The 7,963-nt window shown below is 36.2% G+C and overlaps 1 long non-coding RNA gene across 1 annotated transcript; it reads left to right on the forward strand.

The window, feature by feature from the left end:
* The first annotated feature begins 1,289 nt into the window (after positions 1 to 1,289).
* LOC129205081 (uncharacterized) lies at positions 1,290 to 5,314 on the forward strand. The gene is made up of 4 exons (XR_008576594.1): positions 1,290 to 1,884; positions 3,339 to 3,500; positions 4,866 to 4,946; positions 5,128 to 5,314. It is a non-coding gene; the product is annotated as an uncharacterized LOC129205081 (long non-coding RNA).
* The last annotated feature ends 2,649 nt before the right edge of the window (positions 5,315 to 7,963 follow it).

Consider the following 7,963-nt stretch of genomic DNA (forward strand, 5'->3'; position numbering starts at 1 on the left):
TTCAGCGAAGCTCTCCCATCACTGCAGCGTTTAGCAGCGTGACAGGACGTTTCCATAGAGCCCGAGATGCACTTTTACCATCTGAAATGTCTGTGTGGGTGTTTGTCTCGTGGTTCATTGCTTCACCAGCCACTGTGTCTAATTTGGAATTACTTTTGCTTCTACATGTTCTTCCTTCCTTGCCTTTCTATAGACTCAAGGCTGCAAGCAGAAACTCCTGAAATCACCTAAGTGAAACCCATGTTCTGTGCTAGTGGTGCATAAGCACTGCTGCCCCTTTGGTGTTACAGTCAGAGTAAAGATTTCCAGATGTTTGTCATATTTGGATGTCTTTGATCAGCTGTACTATTGTATATATGCAACATACATCACATGAAGCAAGTATTCCCAATTTTATCGAGTAACAGTTGGAGTTTGCCGGTATTTGCCTTTTTTTTTTTTTTTCCTTTTTTCTTGTTATTGTCTTGAAATTTTACACTGTCCTCCAAGATGTCTTTTTTCCTGTCAGTCAGGGTGACCTTAGACTGCATCAATATCCAACGTGACCAGACTTATGGAGGCTGAATTGTGACAGAATAGTGTGGTGCTGTGGAAGAAAAGAATGAGATAATGGAGGTAAATCACTAGACATTTTATATTTATAAATATTCCTTATATCTTATGGTTTTTATGAAGTAAGAATGTAGGGGGAAAGTGCTGCAGAAATTGATATCTTCTCTAGACCACACAGCACTAATAAAATTAATACCAAGAGTTGTGAATCTGCAAAATAAGGTTGCCTGACTATTCTAATAACAAATCAAGAGTAGAGCTATGGCAGAAGGACAATGTTGGTAATGTGCAAAATGCCTGTGAATAGAGTAGGACAACAATGTGCTGGATGTGTTTTGGGTTTTTGTTCTGGTTTTTGTTTTTTGTTTTGTGTGGGGGTTTTGTTTTTGTTTTTTAATATGTAGTATCTCGTCCCAATTCCTGTGAAAACAGATGCATAGCAGCATTTGGAGCTGGAACTAACACAGCAGAAGCAGGCTGGGATTTTGCAGCAAACGGCACACGACCTGTGCTATTTGACAACAGCAACCTCAACAAAGTGCCTGTTGCCAGACCCAGCCTTCAAGGATCTGTGTCTGAGGCTGTTGTAGCAGTGTGTTTACACAGAAATGAATGCAAAATGTGTCGCTGCGTCAGTGTGACCAGCTGTCTCCCTGCAGTGACTCAGAGAGGCGTTTCGGTTGTGTTCCAGGGTGTTTTCATTGCAAAGCTTTTCACTGAGCAGTGATACCGGCGCGTGTGTGTTCACTAGTCTGCTCTTGCAAGGCTGGCTGAAGAGACATTAAGGACTATTTTTCAGGGATTCGGTATCTAAAGCTCTCTGAAATATGACCCCACAAAGAAAGATAAAATAAATCTCCCAAATCTGCAGTCAGTTTTGGAAAATTGTTGATGTGTATTTTGTCAGCCCCCTGAATCCAGAGGCGATAAATGAAGGCGAGCTTGCACACAGCCTGGATCAGTCTCCAGCTGCTCCTCAGCATGCATACTTGCATGCAAGGGAGAAAGCTATCCAGCTTGAGACTTCTGATTATCTGAATAATCTCGGCTCAGATAGACGAAAAAAGTCTTTCCTAAGGTTGCCAGCTGCATTTTTAAAGGGCCCACCTGCTGACCCTGCTGTGTCATGGAGCTGCAAAGGATTTCAAGCTCAGGCGTCATGTAGTCACGCTGCTTTTGGATCCAGACCTTATTCACCGTGCCAGCTGTGTCTTCCACAATGCAGACGTCTTCTGCTCAGCTGGGACCTAGCGTGGTCAGCCAGAAAATGAAGGATGCGCACTTAAATTAAATCTTTCCAAAGTGGCTGGCTGGGTGCTCTCGTCTTGGAAAGTATGCTTTATTTTTATTTCTCTATGATGTAGCTCCAATTGCTAAAGTTAACAGTAAGTCTTCACATCACATGGATGTTGTGAAATATAGCTTTGTGTGTGAACCCCATCATCAGTTGCTCTGATGAGTGCCATAAAATTCCATTGTATAAATGACAGAATTTAGATGGTGCATAGTAAAGGACACATGTTGAATAAGAAAGCCAGAATAAAAGAATGAATTTCTGATCATGTAATAAGTGCCAGTGATTTTAGGCAGTGCTTATAAAGAATTTGTGATACAGTGGAATATGTGTGTGGAACAATGAAAAATGTTATTGAAATACCTAAAGATGGTGTGATAGCAGCTTCCTAAGAGGAAACTGAATTAAATGTGTGCTGTTGGCTTTAATTCTGACATTTAAAAATTCCTCAGTTTTCTTTATGAAGTTTTTATAAAACACCAAAGTAAAAGAAATTTTTAAACATGGTCTTATTTCCTTTGCTTGTTTTATTTCCTATTTCTACTGAAACATGCTTTTTTAATTAGTATATGCAGACACGTGTGCGAGTGGGAGGAGTGTTCAAAATTATCCTCTAGTCCGCCTGATCTCAGAAGTCATTGAATCACACAAAGTGCATACATAAATAGTTCTCCTGGGTCTCAGAAATATCAAATACTCATGATCTCTCATGCTTACTTTCCTTTACCTACCACCTTCCTGCCTCTGAAGGCAAAAGGAAATTCCATACAGATTCCAGGTCAGGGTGTGGTGATGTTTCCAGGTGATGGGCTCCGGTCTCATTTTGGAAGCACAGAGAGTATTCCTGCCTTTAAGAAAATGTCTGATGATTACAGTAGCTTTAATTTTACTGAAAGTTGATGTGATTCCTTGAGCAGATTTCAGGGTACCCTCATCCACCCTGCATCCAACAGAAAAAAATTTCATAGATCATTTGGGAAAACAAAGGTGCTGGGGAGAGATTGAGTATTCACCTCTCCTGAATTATACACCATTTATTTGTAATTTAGGCGCAAGTTTCTAATTATTTAAGGTGTAACAGATACTCCTGTATACTGTGCTTGGTTTTGTTATGTTCTGATATTTCAGCCATGGAATAATAAATGTTTATATCTGGTACCTTTGCAACGGTGTTCGAGCTCTGCAAATGAATATTGCAGTAAGAAGACACTGTTATTACACATTGCAAATAAAAAAAAATTGGAGTCAAAAAGATGAGATAACCTGACAAGAAATTCTGAAGGAAAAAAATGTCATACGGTTTGTAGATCTCTTACGCAGTGCCATGACTCCTCCATTGCATCTGTCCAGAAATGACTGAATAAAGAAAACAGCAGGATTAGATGCAATATTCTGTGTTTCTTTGTCTAAAATGCAGAGAGAAAAGGCAACAAATAGATACTGCTGATATAACTGAAATAAGCAGATGCCTAGACATTATCATTTCTTCTAGGCATCCTGGAAGAAAAAAGTGCATGTTAGACAGGATGATGAAGAGGATGAACATCTCTGCAGGTTTTTTAAAAGACCAACCTTTCCATATCATCAAAGGAAGCACAGACATGTTTATGAAAACATGAGGAAGATGGAGGCTGGTGTCATAGGGTGATCAAAGGTAGGAATGAATCTCAAAGAGTGAATAAAAAATGAGAAGCGGTGAAGGACCTTGATTATTATTTTTGCACAGAAATAAGTGGGTATTTTAACTGTAGTTGAATATTCTCTGTTGTCAGTCAAAAAGGAATTAGCACTCAGAATGACATTTCCAAAACTACATCCAGTGGCTTTTTTTAAGGGGTCAAGCTGACAATGAAGGGATGAAGGGGACCTGTCAGAGGTTGGTTGCTTTGTCCGCCTTCTGTTGGCATTCCAGAAGAGTTGTGCCATTCCCACCATTGCATCATTCTTCTGTCCTTTGTAATGAAATTAATTCATTGATACAAAAAAGGCTTAGGCAGGGAAGAAGTCACAGACTTACCATAAATTGAGTACAATAGTCAATATAATATCTTGTATAACTTAAGTCCAGTCAGATGGTCAAAATCTTGGCTACTGGGTCCTACATCCTGATCACTCACACCTACATATTCCAGTTTTCAGTGTCTGAACCTGGTAACAAGGGAAGAGATAATTGGGAAAGAAGCTAGCTACAGATTGTAGATTATAACTACAACACAATAAAACTTACTGTTTTCTGTAAGAAAAAAAGTTTAAAAATCTACCCAAGGGGTCCAGATACAGCTTTTTGAAATAGAAATTTTGATTGGAAAAAAAAAAAGAAAAAAGAAATTAATCAAAACCAAATGATGAAAGGGTTGATCTGGTGCTATTTTACTTAAAAATTAGTAAATTGGGAACATTTTCATGTTCCTGTGTTCCATGTCAGGTGTCAGAATAGGCTTGATCCTTAAAACTTCATTATAACAGAAACTAAACAACTATTTTGAGCAATCTTAATGACTTTAAAACCAATGAAACTATAAGAAAAAAGTTTCTATTTTATTGTAGAAAAAAACTTTAGTATGAAACAGAAGAATTTGATTCACCTATTTTAGCACTCATACATCCATACTGACAAAGGCAAAGACCAATATTACTTTTGTTTCTTTTCCCTTACTGAGACTATCCTCTTAAACTAGAGCTTAGCATCACCCTAGAGTTTGTCCTACCCTTTTCCAAAATCATTTTCTCATTAGCTACAGTTGTACGGCTAAATAAATTAAGAAGTTACTACAAAAGGATATACTAAAGACAATTCAATTAATTAAGAAGATGCACCAAATGCTTGCATATGCCTAATGCTTGACCAGCTTACCATAGCATTAGTATTCTTAGGAATTTTAAAAGGATGCTAGTTTCAGGATATCAAAACAGTAACATTTCTAACTTTTCACAAACACAGATTTGGCTTCACAGATTTCCAGGTGTGAGAGCAGTGAAATCAAGTAACCTGTGTATTAAACGATCTTCTTTCTTTTAGGCTTCTGTCACTACTTCTGCCCACTGTTCATCTGGATTAACCTCTCTCTCACACCAGTCTAAAAAGACTAATGCCCTAATAGTAAGGATTCAAGTCTTTGTTCTCTTGCCTTTTGTAACTTGAAACTGTCATCTTCAATAATATCCTTTTCTCCTTTTTGTTAAATGCAGTCAGATTATTTATATTCTGTAACATTAAGTGTTTACATGCTTTAGTTTGTAAAGTGTTAGAAACTAATGTTTAAACTTCTTGCTTTTTACAGATCTGAAATAATATCAACAACTCAAAGTAAATAAATATCAATTCTCCATATTTTCTATGCCTGGAAAACTGATTGGATTTTATGGATATCTGATGGACATGGATGTACGCTTTCTTTATATCAAAAACATTTCTATAATAAAATAAATATCACACCAATAAAGTTCAAAAGAAGACACACACAAAAAGACAATCAATCTTCTCAGCCTGATGTTGTAGCTGTGAATGTAATAAAAGCCTGTATTAGAACTGAACATCTCAGACAATTTTTTTTTTTTTAATTGCATGAAAAAAGTCTCATGAGTCTCAAAAGAAATGGCATTACTCCTTACCTTCAAAAACTTAATGGATAGAGATTAGTTTTCAGTTTATTATTAAAAGGAGTCTTTCTGAATGTAAAACACATCTTTCAAACCTTTTAAAAAGTGTGGTAAGGGAATTAGTTCCAGAAATATTGTTCTAGTTGTTTTAGGTTAGGATGACAACTATGATGGTAGTAGTAGGAGTCTGTCTTTTTGAAGCATATATCAGAAATGAAACTGAAGTTATGTGCCTTTATAAAAGAGAAAAAAAGATTAAAAAAAAAAAAAGGAAGTTACAGTCAGCAAAATGCAATGGGTTTGTGTAATTCTTTGTCTACACTTCTGAAGTGTGATATAATGCACTTTTGTGGAAGGTTTATTTTGATAATAACCATCAAGGCAAACAAGATAACATTTGTCAGAACATGAGACTAGTAGATGTGTTTGAGGGTTCATCAAGCTCAAAATTGCACCAGAAATACCTAAGGAAGAGCAAGCATGGGTGTAACATTTCCTTTTCCATCCTCTGTTCCCATCTCTCAGTCTGCAGGTGTCCTCCAGGTGGTTTTCTGGGACTGATATGGTTTGTTAGTAGCTCACTGTATGTCTCTCTTCCAAGTATGTGCTTAGTTTCTCCTTGAGCTACACTAAACATATTGCATCTGCAGAAGTGAGTTCCTAATTTACGGCATGATAATCTGGTATAATATTGTGAACTAGCTCAGCAGAAACTTCTTCTTGTGTCTCTTCAGAAAAGTGCTCATCCTTCCTGCCGTTTGGGCTTTTGGTAACAACTCTGTTGGTCTCTATCTTATCTCAGGATATCAACTTTCTCACAGTTTCCTTCAAAAATGATGGTGACTTGAAGGGAAAAATGCATCCAAGTATAAACATCATTCCAACAACCTCCTTGTCTCCTAGCACTAATCCAAATTTCAATCCTGTTGCTGTCTTCAGCACAACTGTCTTTTCCTTTTCCCTGTGCATGGCTGTGAGAATGGATTCATAATTTACTGAACTATCCTCAAGTTACTGTTGTAAAATACTTTCCAAGGAATCCATATCTTTCCTCTTCTACAGCTAGCCAATGTCCTTCTTCAACTTGATGTCCTGCCCCATGCTATTCATGTCACATCTCAAATTAGCTCCTAAACTAATTATATGCAATTCCACATGAGGATGGAACTAAGTTTTGTTGATAATTTTTGTAAAGTAATGACAGACATGGACTGAGAAAAGACAATATCCTTGTGATCAGGCATAAAGTCCCATTCATCTTGGGTGTGGAAGACACAGATAAACCTCAGTGTCAATTTTCCAGAATCTCGCAAAGTATGCTTACTCTTTCCTTAAAAAGTTCTAGCAACAGAAAATAGGAAAAAGGAATTCCTAAATGCTAAAAACATATTCACAAAAATCCCATCAATATATAGCTGAAAATTAGAGCCAGAAAATATCTATTCATTCTATGAATTCCTTTTACAGTTTTGTATATTTCTTTAGGATAATAAAAAAATAAATATAGGATAATTGGCAAAGAGCTTACAATCTCCTTCAAGATTGCTCAAGAACAGAAACTCCTAGGTATGTGCATATGGTAAAGAAGAAGAAATGCATGGACTTCTATAGAATTCTTTGATTGTATTTCTTGAAAAAAAAAATTAAAATGTTTATAATTGGCTCTGAAGTTATTTATTTTATTCATACTTGGACTGTTAGATCAAGATAGTAAAAAATATCTATGTGGACAACAGAGGCTCTTAGTTTTTTCTTCAAAACACAGGCCAAACCTGTGTGTTCAAATTTATTAATATATGTCTTGGTTTTGATGCAAAACTAAAGACATGGTCCCCAAAATTTGGCTTATTTTGTTTGGAAAGACAGTTTACTGTTGCTGACAAACAAAAGGATTTTAGGCTCATCGTTTTATTGTGTGATATTGTAACTACATATATGATCCAAAATAGTCATAGAATGAGCCCACAAAATTACCACAAAAATATAGTAACATTTTAATTTCTAGACCAAACCATCCCAGACATAAGATGTTCCAAAGATGAAAGACATTTTTCCAAGGATGAAAAATAGGAAGCATATGCATCTTGAAAATTACTAGTTTGATTTCCTGATCAACAGAAAACGCATAAAAGAAATGTAAACAGATGTTATTTTTCAACAGTTACATTATGGATCTGTATGTGTGAAAGAAATATATGAAAATCCAAACTTTTTCATGGAGAAATGAATTAAGATGACAACTGTGGTAAGAGTAAATCCTGGTTTTTTAACATATTTTTCTTATGAGTTGATACATCCACCTTGTTTTCTACAGATACGTGGACAAGACATATGATAAATGATCCATACATGCCACAGATACGTATTTTATATTATCATTTCACTGCTATATTGTATAACATTATTTTCTGACTTAGAGGATAGCTAAACTTTTTTACTAGATCTCTTCTGGGCCCCTGTCAAAAGCATGGACCAATCTTACATATATATTTACATATACATCACCCTCAAATTCAT

Source organism: Grus americana, chromosome 3 (assembly GCF_028858705.1).
Source record: "Grus americana isolate bGruAme1 chromosome 3, bGruAme1.mat, whole genome shotgun sequence".
Taxonomy (NCBI): Eukaryota; Metazoa; Chordata; class Aves; order Gruiformes; family Gruidae; genus Grus; species Grus americana.